This window comes from Armigeres subalbatus, chromosome 3 (genome assembly GCF_024139115.2).
Source record: "Armigeres subalbatus isolate Guangzhou_Male chromosome 3, GZ_Asu_2, whole genome shotgun sequence".
NCBI lineage: Eukaryota > Metazoa > Arthropoda > Insecta > Diptera > Culicidae > Armigeres > Armigeres subalbatus.
Window position 1 is genome coordinate 281,071,687 of NC_085141.1, and position 15,868 is coordinate 281,087,554.

The 15,868-nt window shown below is 36.5% G+C and overlaps 1 protein-coding gene across 7 annotated transcripts in view; it reads left to right on the forward strand.

The window, feature by feature from the left end:
* Positions 1 to 8,540: 8,540 nt before the first annotated feature.
* Positions 8,541 to 15,868, forward strand: part of LOC134224638 (uncharacterized) — a 196,217-nt gene continuing 188,889 nt past the window's right edge. Inside the window, exon 1 of one of the 7 annotated variants that reach the window (XM_062704100.1) lies at positions 8,541 to 8,658. The gene's annotated coding sequence lies outside the window, so the exon portion shown is untranslated. Of the gene's footprint in view, positions 8,668 to 8,716; positions 8,732 to 15,868 lie in introns of those variants that run through there. The other 6 variants (XM_062704099.1, XM_062704096.1, XM_062704097.1 and 3 more) reach the window with 6 other exon arrangements.

Here is a 15,868-nt window from a genome sequence, read left to right on the forward strand (position 1 = left end):
CGATAATATTTCTAGCTTTTTTTTTCATATATTTATTTGGTAGGCACTCTGTGTTCTATATGCCGGCTACTATGCCGTGATCTACTATGCTGTACAGAATCCACACAGAATCTATTTTTAGATATCCATTTATTGTTATTGTTGTCGTTGCCAGTTCATCTTCTCGTGGTGTCCGTTTGTCCATGTCGTGTATCCAATGGTCGTTGCATTGTTTGGTTGCCATTTAATCCGGGTAAAGTTGGAGGAAAGCCTCCGAGAAGAACAAGTCCATCGTCGTCAGGCAACCGTGACCGGTAAGACGCGTACCCCAAAATGCCACCGTATGGACTGCGTATCCGGCGACTGACAAGGATTTGGTGGAGTGGCTCGGAATTGAACCCATGACCATTCGCTTATAAGTCGAACGTGTGGCCAACTACGCTACGGGACCCCCTAACTATACTTCCAGCTATTTTGTGTGAAACAATTCAATGGAGTTTTGTCATTGCCAAAAATACTATGCTGATCACCGTATTGCACCATCTGCTGGCACATTACATGCAAATAACTGTCGTCAATAAAAAAAATCAAATTCTTTGAAAAATATGTATCATTAATTATTGGCGTACCGAGAAAATTTTGTTGTGGGAAAGGGGGAAGGGGCAGTTCGTACTTCTGCATTGAGTTTGATTTAGCAACTAAGAGCTATGATTCTGCCCGACTTTGTAATCCGCGTCTTTCAAACAAAATAATACAGAATCTTTTCGTTTTCTAAGCTTCAATTGAACAAGTAAAATAATAAACGCAACGGATCGTTTTCCAATTTTCGCGAATAATTAGAAAGTTTATATTCCGTCAACATTTATTGCATCCCTTTTTACACAAGGGTTTGAACGTAATTTTTCTTTTAACAAATTAAGGGGGCGATATGAACACTCAAAACTACGTCAGTCTATGGTACTAAAATTATTTCAACGACGCGCCAAAAATTCACGAAATGTGGAGGACCGCTGCATGAAGTGCAATTCAGTAGGAGAGATGATAAAGCATATCGCGTTCGGATGCTCAGCCTCAGCTGATTCAAACTATCCTGGTCAGCATGACGAAGTCGCCAAAGTTTTGAACCAACAGCTCGCTTTAAAGCACAATTTGGTTTACCAGTTTTTCACCTACTACATGTCCCGGTTTTGGAAAATAGTGGAATCGCGAGATCATAACAGATGTCCTCATTGTGACAATCGGGCCGATGTGGTCTATGACAAAAGAGTTAAGCGGTTAAACCTCATCAACAGTGTTGTACCACTAGTGGCCATAATGTCCAAACAATATTCTCCAACAAGTTAACCAAATACCATGACTTGGCGGAGAAGTTGAAGCCGATTCATATTCCCAGCATATTCGCTGAGGAAGTGCCAAAACTGTATAGTAATAATAAAAAAAACTCATGCAGGCAAAACACCTTTAGCTGATAGTTCTTCTGGAACAACATACCACGCGTCGTCAAATGAACGTTGTGAACAGCATTCTGGTATGGACATTGCGTGGAGGCGCGTGGTACATGGTTCAAATGTGATTTTTTTATAATGATTTTTCTTACCATTCCATCTCTTATTTCGACACATTAGTTTAGACCTAGTTTTGTTACACGAGGGAGTTTCCAAAAACATGAAAAAAAAAACAATCACCTTCTGGACACTTTCTGAATGCGTTTAAAATCAAATAACCCATACTGTGTACTTTTCACAGCCATGTATCTATTGTGAATCCCAACATTCAATACATAAAACATAGATAAATCTCAGAACATAACAAACGGCTATAGCCTCACATAAGAATTCAACACAGGTAATACCGATTGCGTATTAGTTAGTCAAATGACCCACATTACATGAGCGTCTTGTAAACACTTTTCGTCTGGCACCAATTCCAAGAAACTCAAATCATGCCATCGGCGGTGTTGCATTGATGATTCACGGTGCAATCCGCCCGATCCAGAGCATAGAGCATCGCGTAAACAAAACGGAAAAAATGGGCGTCTAAATTCAGTAGCCTCTATGTTTACGTTCTAATGATGGTTAATCGGAAATTATATGTAACACGGTGTGGTTCGAAAAAAATGTATTGTATATTCGTAGCACGTGGCGCGGCATTCAAAACTCCACATGCATGTGCAATCAGGCAGAACTTATGTGCTTTTTTTCGGGTTTGGATTTTGTTTACATGTTTTCACTCGTACGTTTACGAATATAATCATGATGTGGAGTTTGCCCTAGTTACAGAATGAGCTTGTACTGAATGGGAAACCATTTCGAATTTGGCAGTTTGATTTTCATACTATGAAAGGAATAGTTCCAATACTGCTAGTGCTGCATATCAAGGTTACTGCAGGCTCTAATTATCTGATGAACTCTTTACGATATCGATTTTTAGGTGCATTTTGCACTGTCATGTTCAATGCAATTGCGCGCAATTGAGGGCACATGCTTGATAGACTGACGTTATCGTAGAGAGAGCACTCAATCGATTACAATCTAACTGGAGTAAGTAATAATGACACCAAGTAACATGAGATCCAAAGTCAGTTATTTGATATCCCGAAAGTGTGCTTGTAAGCAATAACAAATGCACCCAATATTTAAAAAAAAGAAAATACTTTGATCATATTAATTTCCAAAGGAAATTTTTCTCAATTTCTAAACAAATCTGGATTTCCAAAGCAAATTCTCTAGAATTTCGAAAAGAAATTCTTTTGTAATATGCAAAATAAATACTTTTGAACTTCCGAAAGAAGCTTTTCAGAATTTCCAAAAGACTCATTCTAGAGAATTATTAGCAGTGGCTGGTTTCAAATAGTTAACTCGTAGTGTACCACTGTTGCTCGAAGCAAATAATGAATTTTTTGTTAGCCAAACCGTTGGCTTTGACAATACTAGACCTGTGCGCCGCCGCGCCACGCCGCCGCCGCCGGTGGTTTTACTCACGCCGCCGCCGCCGGCGATTTTGGGTCGGCGCGCCGCTGATCATAATTTTGCCACGCCGATGACTAATCGCAATGAAAAATTCAATTAACTTGAGTCGAGTCGAGAACGAAACACTGAAGATGGCCTAACAGTTGAGATCGAAATGCGTATCGCTAAAGCAATACAAGTTGTTGGAATTAATTGGAATAGTACTAAACTCGTCTATGGACAATGATGTCGAGGTGGAACTCGTCAGAATTCAATTTCAAATCTTCCTCAAGAGATGGTGTCTCGGTGTCTCTAAGTCGGTGTAGTGACATGCATTGTCTCGATTAATGAAAAAGTTGGTTGATTCGATTGAGAGTTTGAATGAAGCTTTATCTAGTAAAATAATACATATGTTAATTGTTTAACTGGTTTTTGGAATTCGTATAAGTCAGGCCCCCATTCAGTCGGGCACCTAAACTTGGAGGAGACTCCTAAAATATGTTTGTTGTGGTTCATAAGCTTTTGCTCAAAGCGCCCCCTCCATTTTTTATAGGATGTGACAATGCAATGGTGTAGGCAAATCATTACAGTTCAGGAATATCAAGTTAAGAAGCACATTCATTATCTTGACAATATTTTCTTTTTCAAATATTTATCAAAATCAACCAGGCCAGTTTTCCTTGTTTTTAGATTTGCGCCATTAGGATAGTTGACTTATTTGGCAAAATTTAGCAAAATAATTAAATCCCTACTGTGAATGCTTTTCCGATTCTTTTTTGTTTCGTGTAACTAATATTTATTTTGAAATCATTTTTGAATATGATTGCCAAAATCACTTGATATGAGTTCTGTGCGTGTTGGCTCGTGTTTCGGACGGTAGAACGATCGCGCGATTTGCCGAAATTTTGTGTTTTGCATTGCGCGGCCGGTAATAAAGTTAATTAGTTCAGTGCGTGTTGGCTCTTGTTTCGGACGGCAGATCGATCGCGCGATTTGCCGAGATTTTGTGTTTTGTTTTGTTTTTCCTTAGGACGGTTCGTAAGTAAATTGATGAATATATTTTATTATTTTTACAGCATATACTGTTATTGACGCTCTATATTGCTCTATATTGTCGAATAGAGCTCCCTATTATTTACCTTTCCCACTAACACAAATTTTCCTTCCCAAGACATCTATGAAGGTAGTATGGGTTCCCTGCATCTTCACTAGTAGATGTTGAACTAACATTCCTTCCCTTCCTTCCGTGATTGTAAGGACGTGGCCAGGTATACAACTGCTACTGTATAGGAAAAGGTACTAATCCCAAGTACCAATTTGCGACAATATACAGTAGATTGCTCAATTGAGCATTGTATAGCCACCCACGATTTGTACAATCATATTTGCTATGCTATGCTATGCTATGATTGACAAAATCACTTGGTATATTGCGAACATCAGTTGAAAACCTGTTTCTTTTCTTATTAACTGCCACTGTTGGGGATGTTGTCGCCTCGCCGCGTAGTATTTAGTAAAATTATTTAGATGAAACGCCAGGAGTTTCAAACATTACTAAATTTTATTTTATTGTGTAATAGTTTATTGTGAAAGCTCTAGGAAAAGTTTCTTCAAAAACTTACAATTCCAGGAATTCCTGGGAATAATTGAAAAAGTAACGTTTCGACATTCATTTAAGATTTCCTTCGGAATTTCTTCCAGGGATTCCTTCGGAAAATATTCCAGAAATTGCTACGGAAATTAATCTAAAAGTTTCCTTTAAAAAAACTTAGAAAATTATTTCAGTAATTCTTCCGGAAATTTCTTTATATATTTTTTTGGAAATTCCTTACGAATTCCTTACGATTCCTTCAGAATTTCCAATACCGATTTCTGGAGATAATCCTTTGCGAATTTTATTCGGAATTCTTTAAGGAATACATACGAAAATGTGTGCAGGAGTTCCTACGAAAATTCCGTTGAGACTCCTTAAGGAATTCCTTCAGAAGTTTATTTAGCAATTCCTCCGGAAATTCCTTGAGAAATTCCGTTAAGAGTTTTTCCAAAAAATGTTTACAAAATCCTTCTTTTTTTAAAAGGAATACCTTTACAAAATTCCTTGAGAACTCCTTCAGAAATTCATCTTTTGAAATTTCTTTGAATTCCTTAAATAAATTCTTCAAGATATTAAATAAGAAATTCCTTCGAATTTTCCCTGAGGTATTTCTTCATAATTACTTCAAGCAATTCCTTAAAAACATTCTTCGGGAATTCTTTCAGAACTTCCTGCAGGAATTCCTTCGAAAATGCCTTCATGAGTTCTTTCTGAAAATCTTTCAGCAGTTCACTGATTTTTTTCAACAATTCTTTCTGAAAGTCTTTTAGGGTTTATCATAAAAAAAATATAGCTAAGAAGTAATGTTTAAGATTATTTAATCAAGTGAATTTTTGGAGGAGTTTTTGAAGAAAATCATGGAGGGTTTTGTACAAGAACTTCCAAATTAACTTTTCAAGGCATTTCCAAAAAAAGAACCTGAAAGGATTTTCGAAAATAATTCCTTAAAGAACTGTTAAAAGAGTTTTTGAAGGTATTTCTAGAAGACTTCCCAAAAATATTCCTAGAAGAATTTTCAGAGGGATCCATAAACAATTTTTTGAAGAATTTTTTGGAGGAGTTTCCAGAGGTATTTCTAATAGTGCCTACTGGCATTTCTGAAGTAAAATCTAGATTTCTCCAGGAATTTCTTTGGACTTTTTTTTTCAGTAATTTATTCGCAATTTCCTCCAGAAATTCCTTTTTTTCGATTCGTCCGGTAAGTCTCTCGGAAATTGCCCCAAGGAGCTCAACAAAAACTCCGGAAACGAATTCCAGAAAGTCATTCAGAAATTATTTCGGAATTTTCTTCACGTATTGCTTCATAAATTTGTATACAAACCTTGGGAAATTCGTTGAGGTATTCTTCAAAAAGTACCTTCAGGAATTCTTCTGAGAACTCATTTGGAGTTCTTTGCAAAGTTCTTGGGCGAATTTCTAGGAAATTTCTTAAGTATTCCTGGACAAGTTCCTGAAAGAATATCCTGAAGAAACCTCCGACAATCTGAGATTTCTCCAAGACATGGGACATCCCGTCAAGAGTTCGTTCAGAAATCCCTCTAGGGATCGCATTTATTTTTAGGAAATAAATCTAGAAAAAAAATGTTGAAATTTCCCAAGCTATTCCTCCAAAAATTCAAAAAAAGAACTATTCTAAGAACTATTTCAAAACTTCCCTCAGGAATCCTTTAAGAACTTCTACCAGGATTTGTGTTAGGAAATTCCTTTGGACAAACTTCATGAATTCCTTACCAAATTCCATCTTCCATGCTTCACAAAATCTTCTCGAATATGCCTTCCGAAAATCCTTCACAAATTTCTTTTGAAATATCATCAGAAAATATTTAAGAAGATCCTTCGAAAATCCGTTTTAGAATTCCTTCAAAAATTAACTAAAATTTCCTTCTAAAATTCATTTACGGATTCGTTCGCAAATTCCTTTAGGCTTTGAAAATTTGCTTAGAAATTTCTTTCGGATTTTTTTTAGAAATTACTTCGGAAATTTCTTAGAAATTCCTTAAAGGGTTCCTTATCAAGCTTCTTGACAATTTTTCCTGGAATTCCCATAGGAATTCTTTCAGAACAACCTTAAGCAATTCCTTGGAAAATTCTCAGGATAATCTTCAGAAAATTCATTCCATTTCCCTCAGGAATTCCTTTACAACATTCTCCATTACTTTTGATTTTTATTTCGTCCTTAAAAAAAATGAAATTTCTTTGATAATTGCATTTGAGATGCATTCGGAAATTCTGTTAGGATTTTTTTTTTAAATTGTCTGTCTTCCGGAAATTCCTTCAAAAAGTTTGCCGGAAACGCATTCACAAACTCTTTCGGGCCTTACATCAGGAATTCTCTCAGAAAGTCCTTTAGGAATTCTTTCGAAAATTCTTCACATAATTCCTTCGGAAATACTTCTACGAATACCATCGGAAACTATTTCATTCCTTAATAAATTTCGAATGAATTCCAGCAGGAATATTGTATGATTTTACTAAAGAGAACGTTAATGGATTTTCGGAAGAATACCTATATGAGTTTCCGCAGAAATTCTCATAGGATTTTACCAAGACGAGCTCGGTGATCTAGTGGCTATCGCTTCTGTCTTATAAGCAAGAGATCGTGGTTCAATTATAGGCACATCCCATTCCTACTTTGTATTTCTCTCTCAGTTTTTTTTTATCTGTATTTCACGTTCTACCAATACGATTCCTACCAATCGATTCCATACTAACAATTCCAAAACCCCCTGTGGCATCTATGAGTAGAGTTCTCTGCATCTTTCTTAAGTAGGTGTTCAACTAAACGATGGTTTCTGGGGCCCTTCTTAGCCTAGCGGTAACACGCTCGGCTATAAAGCAAGAACCTAGCAGTTAATAACTGTGGAAGCGCAAACACTAAGCAGCGAGGCGGCAATGTCACAGAGGGGGATGTAATACCAATAAGAAGAAGAAGTCCAACTAAGAATCCTTCCTCTCTCTCAGCATTCGCAAGGACGTGGCCAGATAGGACCTCAACTGTTGAAGAGTGCCTTGCTTCCATCTAAAAGATAGTGATTAGTCTCTTACAAAAGACTATGCTTGTACCACCTACGAATTTGTGCGAATTGCTCAATGCCAACGCTAAATCCTCGAGGAATGAAATTTCCCAAGTAATTAGGAGTTTCAAAACAAAATCTCGTTTTCCTTCAGAAATTCTTTCAGAAACTCTGCCAAGAACTTTTTTGGCACATTAAACCACTTTCAAAAATCCACGGTAAAATTGACTTTTTCAGCCATTGATTTTTTTCATCCACGCCGGTTCACGCCGCCGCCGCCGATGAAAACCAACGGCGCGCCGCCGTGACGCCGCCGCCGCCGGGGCACAAGTGACCACCACGCCGCCGCCGCCGATAATATGACCGGCGCACAGGTCTAGACAATACCTCCGAAAGTTGTTTTGCTCCTATCAAAAACCAAAGATGTGAACAACCTTGGCGATAACGTTGATTCAAAGTTCTTCATTATACAGGTTGAAGCTAACTTTCCGGGAATTCAACGCAACGCCGTTGAAGTTAAATTTTTGAACAGGTAACGTCAAATAATGTTCATAGGGTTGCTTAACCTTACCCACGGGCTACGTTGTTTTTTCAGTTTACAACCAATAATACCAATAATGTTCTAACCAATATTTATATGAAGTATAAAACACAAATATTTTAATTTTTTTTCTCGTTTTTTATCTTAACAGAATTGTTTCCTGTCTTGGAGAAAATTGCGCTAACAAGTAACAACATTCGCACACGTGCTCCGAGAGTCAATCTTAACCGAAAGGCTCCATTACAAGCAGCGTGTTCATCACGATTCACCCATCATAATAAAACCCACCAACCACCATCAGAATCTAACCGAAAACAAAAACATTTGCAATCGCGTATACGCGTATACTATAGTGCAATGCAGTGAGACGACTGCAAACGAGAGAGCGACCATTAGTGCCAAGTGAGAGAATTCCGTTTTCATCAGCTCGCTTACAGCGGCACGTTAGCACGCGCTTCAAGTCTGCATCCTTTCCTATCGGGGGAGACCGCGTGCGGACTGACTAAACCAACCATCTACCAGTTGCGTTTTAACCGCGACCGCGAGCACTCGTGTTTTCCGACCGTTTTTCTTCCTCGAAAGGTACTAAAGGTTGTGTGCATCAAGGAAATTCGTACACAGATTCAGTTCAGAGTGCATTCCAGTGCGGTGCAGTGTGGGTTTACAGTTTTCCCGATGGCCAGTACCCATTGAAATAGGGAAAGCAAGTGGAAATCTGGGGTGGAAATTGATAGCCCTGCGATGTTCGTAAGCTGACTGTGAGTGTGTGGACGCAGATTTTCCTTTCCCCAAGTGACATTGAAATTTTCACCGACCAACAAGGGGCAGATGGAGAAGGAGGGTTTCGGTTCAGTGTTTTTTTTTTTTAATTTGTCACTGAAAAGTCGGTGTCAGTTTTCGTGATTGGTACGGCAAATGCGGACCGGCGAAATACCTACGCTGTGAGGCTTCTGCTTGGGTGTGACGAAGGCTAGACGACTTCTAGAGAAGTGAAATGTGTTGAACAATGGAGGAGGAAAATTCATAGATACAATCAATTTGGACAACGGCATGGGGCGTCCAAAACAGTTGCGAATGGCGTGAGACAATACGAAACAGCGGACAGTGGAGAGACGACACTAAATCGTGGGTGCACACGCGTTTTGTTTTCGCGTATATATTAACGTCGCGTGGTGCGTAGAGGCTTTGTGAGCAGGAAGAAGAAGATGTGGAAGTGAACGGGTATCAACGAAGATACTTGTTTTCTTGAACAGTTTTATGTTGTTCTCGTCAAGGTTTTAGAGACGATGTTTTATTCATTTTCATATGATAAGCGACAGCGAACCAAGCAGTAGAATTTGGCCTCGCAAGAAGTGGCGGGTTTTTAAACATTTATTAAATAAACTATCATAGATCAGCCGAATAGCTTCAAAATCAACTACTGAGGCATTCCACGGGGGCATGTCAGTCGATCCTGAGCGACCATTTCGAAAATATTTGAAACTCCGCACAGTTTTTCAATCTCATCTAAATCGCCATTTTTCGATATCAAATCTTCATAGCCAGCCACGACTAACTTTTCAAAACGGTCAATCTGAAAACAGTTCAAAAATACTTAAAAAGCTGCACAGCAAAAACGGAATGTTCGATTGTTATGATTTTTTCAGCAAAGTTAGACAACTAAATGGTGATTCTTAAGAAAATGTGCACAGTAAAAAAAAATTTTTTTTTGCCTTTAAAAATATCATTTTTGTCACAAAAACTCAAATATCTCAAAACCCTATCTTTTTCGAACGTAATTTTTTAGGGAAAACGGTCCATTATATTAGCTATCTACCATAAAAATTTGGTGATGGTAAACTAATAAACAAAAAGTTATGACATTTCAAACATTTCACAATTTTCACAGTTAGTAAAAAAATTTTTTTCTGTGTAAGTTATTTCGAGAATTGCAGTTTGATGCAGATTTTATTGTTAAGGGACGTGATTTAAACAAGTTGTTTTCATGATATTTTGATTTAATTATTCATAGCATCTATAAGAAACTTAGACACGATCCAGTGTTGTGATCAAAAGTATTGATAGTGTCATAATTTTCATTGCACGTGACTGGCGAAAAATTCTTTTAATAGTGTTGAAACCTGTTGATAATAACGTTGATAGAAACATATCAGAAATGTTATTTTTAAGACAAAAGCTGCAAAATCAAAGATTTATATACACGTGTACGTCTATAGTTTACCTGCAAAAATATACCTCTTAGAGAATAGACTTTATGATCGGGAGGAAACGGGTATCTTCAACAACAACAAATGCATGATAGGTACATACCATGACAATGCTCACGAAAAAGCAAAAAAATTACTACTACTAAGGTTGTTAAAGATCTTATAGTAATTATTTTCTTCAGTCAAGCAAATGACACCAAACTAGTCAGTAAAAACTTAAAAGTGATTTTGTTTATTGAAATATTACGAACAACATGAGTAGTCGCTTTCTCAACTGTTGTAGGCCGTTTGATGGAAAAAAAGTGTTCAAAAGAGTTACGAAATCTCACCGAAAGCACCATAGATAAACTGAAACGTCCTGCCGTCTAAACGTTGACAAAAGAGCAATCTGTATATCATCGGTTGAGCAGAGCGCAGGAAGTTCGAAAACGACAGCAACTGAGGAATTGCCAGATGTATCGACAACAACTGAGGAATTACCAGAAGTATTAAGTGCTGAGAGCCTTGCCACCGTACCATCAGCGAAATCTGTTTCAACAAATCAATCGGAAGATGAGTGTATCCAAAAGGTCAACATCGAACGCTTTAACGAGGGCATAGCTGGGATAAAAGTGACCTGATTAAATGGAGTAAGATGGACTACGTTTATTACCCGGAGAAAAATACCGTGAAATAAACGAAGCTGTACGAAGAAACCTCTTCAAATTAGGACCTGATGATGTGGGAAATACAGACTACGATGAGGTAATTATAAATATGAAGGAAAGGTTCTCGAATGCAGCCACGACAAGGAAAGAAAAATTATTGATTTTGTCGATGCTGCCAAGTTCGTGGTCTATTCAGGATGCCATTGATGAGTTCAAAACCAATAGAAATACAGTAAAAGAGGCAAAACAATTGAAGAATAACTGTCTTTCAACCAAAAATACTAGGTCTAGTACTGCATTAACAGATGAGACAAAAGAAATAGTAGTTCAATATTTTGAAGATGATGAAGTAAGTCGAGCTATGCCTGGTCAAAAGATTATGTATCAGTAAAAAAGATGGAAAGCGTCAAGCAATCCAAAAACGATTAATGATGACGACTTTGAAAGAAGCGTACACACGCTTCAAGGAAATTCACGATAATATTAAAATAGGTTTTTCCTCATTTGCAAGCCTTCGGCCAAGGCAATGTAAGCTTCTTTCCAATTCAGGAACACATAATGTGTGTGTGCACAACCCATGAGAATATTAATCTTATTTTACATAGTTTGAAAGGAATCAATTTAACAAAGGATATTAAAATGTTAACTGGTAGTCTTTTGTGTGAAAATACAACATCAAATTGCTATCTACGATCTTGTTCGGATTGTCCAGATTCTTCATCATTGGAAAATACTTTATTCGCTGAGTTTGAAGAAACATATATTGATCAGTTATCATTTGAGCAATGGGTGACCACGGATAGATGTGACATAGAAACTATTGTAAAACCTGTAGATGAGTTTGTGTCATATTTTTGCTTGAAATTAGAAAGTTTAATCCCTCACGATTTTATTAAAACAGAACAATCCAGCTTTTTAAAAAATACGAAAAATACATTACAAAATGGTGAATTTTTAGTCATTTGTGATTTTTCTGAAAATTACAGCTTTGTATTGCAAGATGAAGTGCAGTCCCATCACTGGAACGTACAACAAGCTACAATTCATCCATTCGTTATTTATTTAAATGGAAGTACGCAAATTGAACACTTAAGTTTTATTATAATTTCCGAAGATTTAAGACACGATTCAGTATCCGTAAACTTGTTCATTGAAAAAATGATTAACTTTTTACGCGTTGATAAGCATAAAGAAGTCAAAAAGATATATTTCATGTCTGATGGAGCAGCGTCGCAGTACAAAAATCGTAAGAATTTTTCGAGCCTATGTCAATTTAAATCAATGTACGGAATTGATGCAGAATGGCATTTTTTTGCTACATCACATGGCAAAGGTCCTTGTGATGCTATTAGAGGAACAATTAAGCGCATGGCCACAAGAGCAAGTTTAGCCAAAGAACGTGAGCATCCAATTAAAACTGCGAAAGAACTTTTTGATTGAGCAAATCGTAGAAAAGAAAAAGATTTAACTAAATTATCATTTTGTTTTACTACTACTGAAGAGTACGAAATAAAGGCTTCAGAGCTCAGCGAGCAATTTAATAACGCGAAAACGATCCAAGGAACCCAAAAATTTCACTGTTTCATTCCATTGTCGGAAAATAAAATTAAAGCAAAACTATACTCAAACTGTGCTGATAATAATTCAAAAGCGTTCGATATTTTAAAAATTTGAATAAAAATAAATAAAAATAAGTATTAATAAACTGTTTTCATGATATCATAACCCATACCAAAATTCAAACCCAAAACTCTTAGAGTTTCTATAACAACATTGTGTAACTGCCACATTTAATTTAATACTTAGGATAATATTAATTCATTTTTATTTATTTATACATATGTATAATATTTATACATATAATATACATAATATCGATGAATACATAAATATGGAATATCATACAAACAACTTGTTTAACTCACGCAAGGCCCTTAACAATAAAATCAGCATCAAACTGCGATTCTTGAAAAAAAAAAATACACGGAATTTTTTTTTTGTTTACTATATGTGAAAATTGTGAAATGTTTGAAATGTCATAACTTTTTTGTTTATTAGTTTACCATCACCAAATTTTTATGGTAGATAGCTAATATAATGGACCGTTTTCGAAATTATTACGTTCGAAAAAAGATAGGGTTTTGAGATATTTGAGTTTTTGTGACAAAAATGATATTTTTAAAGGCAAAAAATTTTTTTTTACTGTGCACATTTTCTTAAGAATCACCATTTAGTTGTCTAACTTTGCTGAAAAATCATAACAATCGAACATTCCGTTTTGCTGTGCAGCTTTTAAATATTTTTGAACCATTTTCACATACACCCTTTTGAAAAGTTAGTCGTGACTCAATATGAAGATTTGATATCGAAAAATGACGATTTAGATGAAATTGAAAAACTGTGCAAAGTTTCAACTCAATAGAAAATCATGAATTAAAAATTTTCTTAAATTTTGATGCTGTTGCTTGGAATCGCTCTACTGTGAAAATACAGCATACGATTTGCTCATGCTACAATAATGTCTCATATTTTTATTCTTTGTGGCATAAAGGGCCATATAAAGTGAATATGAATATGAATTATGGAATCTATTCATCAATGAAACTTGACTCAAAATAATAGTTAGGCTGTTTAAATTGGATTTAAAAACGAGTATCAGTATCAGTGACAAGACACATTTTTTTGCATTTATAGTGGAGTTTCCGTAACAGAATAAAAAAAGGAATGTTGCAATTAAGATGTATAGCTACAGCTGCCATGTCGTAACCTACGTCTACTGGAGCAAACCCTCGAGCTTTTGGGCATTATTAGTTAAGCCTATTGTCAATGATCACTCCCAAGAGCTTTTTAGTACCGCTTGGAATTAACTCACGCAAATAGCCGGCCCTTGAACCGTCTTAAAAACGAGGAGGATCATATGGCTGGAATTCATTCGACCGCTAGGCCACTAGAAAAAACTGTAAAAAAATATACTATGGAAAAACGGATAGACGAGTATTTAAAATCATCTTATTTAACGAAAACCCCTCTAAGCAAAATATCAGGTTGGCATATCAGGAGGGCAAATCTTCAGCGACGGCGAAGTTAGTTACAAAGCTGGGAAGATATTTCGAAGAAAAAGTTATTTAACTTGCAGGCAGCGTTCCTTGACATTGAAGGAGTATTCGATAACACATCTCACAGTTCAATGAAGGATGCTATGTTGAAACGAGGTTTCGATGTATGTATTGTTGATTGGATTGGCGAGATGTTATCAAAAAGAGAAATATCAGCTAACCTTTGAAGCTCATCAACTAGTGTAAGAGCAGTTAAAGGGTGTCTCCAAGGAGGTCTTTAATCGTTGATGATATTTGCAAACAACTGAAAGCTCGAGGGTTCGAAATTATTGGCTTCACGGATGATATGGTATTATTGGTTAGAGCAAAATATGAAATTATTTCTAATCAAATACAAATTGCTCTAAATTTCATCACATTATGCTGTGAAAAAGAAGGATTAAACATAAATCCTTCAAAGACCACATTAGTGGCATTTACAAGGAAAAGAAATAATTCATTTCCTATTTTGAACTTGAAAGGAACAGATTTGAAACTCAGTCAAGCATCTTGGAGTTAGACTTGACAGTAAGTTGAATTGGAACTTACATCTCGAAGAAGGACTTTGTTTGACATGACATTTAGAAAATCCACATATCCATCTAGATGCACTTACTTAGAAAAGATTATAAAATCGTTTAGACAGAGTAAAATTAAAGAGCAGACTCTTCGCTCAGGATTAATTGTATTTTACACCGATGGTTCTAAGATAAATAATCAATTTGGAGCAGGCGTTACTGGCCCAGGGATAAAGAAATATGTCGATTTCCATGGGCAAGTGGCCAACTGTTTTCCAAGCAGAAGCTTAAGCTATTCTAGAATGCTAATTTATGATTATGCCGAAATTATAGGCATTCCAATATTTGCATAAGGTCTGATAGTCAAGCACCATTAAATACTTTTAAATTAGCAACGTACACACCTAAACTTGTTTGGGAATGTGTTCAGTCACTCCAAACCTAGGGTTGTCGTAACAAAGTAAACCTTTATTGTGTTTCTGGTCATTGTGGCATTGAAGGCAGTAAACAAGCCAATATGCTGACAAGACTTGATTCATCTCGTCAATTCATAGGTCCCGAACCTTTTAGTGGTGTATCTACGTGGTATCTTAGAATGGAACTAAAATCTTGGGAACATTCGAAAATAAAGGGCATATGGAAAAGCACCCTAATTACGAGGCAGTCTAAACGGTTCATTACATCTAACGTATTTACCACTCGTAGAATTCTAGATCTTTAAAAAAAGGTTTAGGTACATATACAGATCTTATAACAGGCCATTTCCCGAGCCGATATCACTTGAAGCTCTTAGGAAAACTTCAAGATGATGTATGTCGTTTTTGCGGCATACATGTAGAAGACTTGGAACATCTTTTATGCCATTGTCCGGAAATTTTTAAAAGAAGATTACAGTTCTTCAGCAGGGGGCTGAAAGAAACCCTCTGAGGTTTGGAGAACAAGCCCCAATATGGTATTACGATTTATTAGAACCATAATACCGTATTGGGAAAATGCTAGTAATAAAAGTGATGTGATTGCTCTACATCAGCGGTTCTCAACCTGGGGTACATGTACCCCTGGGGGTACCTTCGATGTCTCCAAGGGGTACCTCGGGCAAAAATGCGTAATGGCGGATGTATAACAATTCCAATATAAACTTATTAATAAGGTTTTGATAATTGTATGATTTTTTATTTCCAAACATGGTATTGTATATTATATGCATGGTGATCAATATATCGAGCCCGTAGAATCCTGCAAACTACACCAGCACCACCAGGACTGTGGGACAAAATTTCAAAAGAGCAAAACGTCATGTGACTTAAATCTAGAATCTAAAGGTT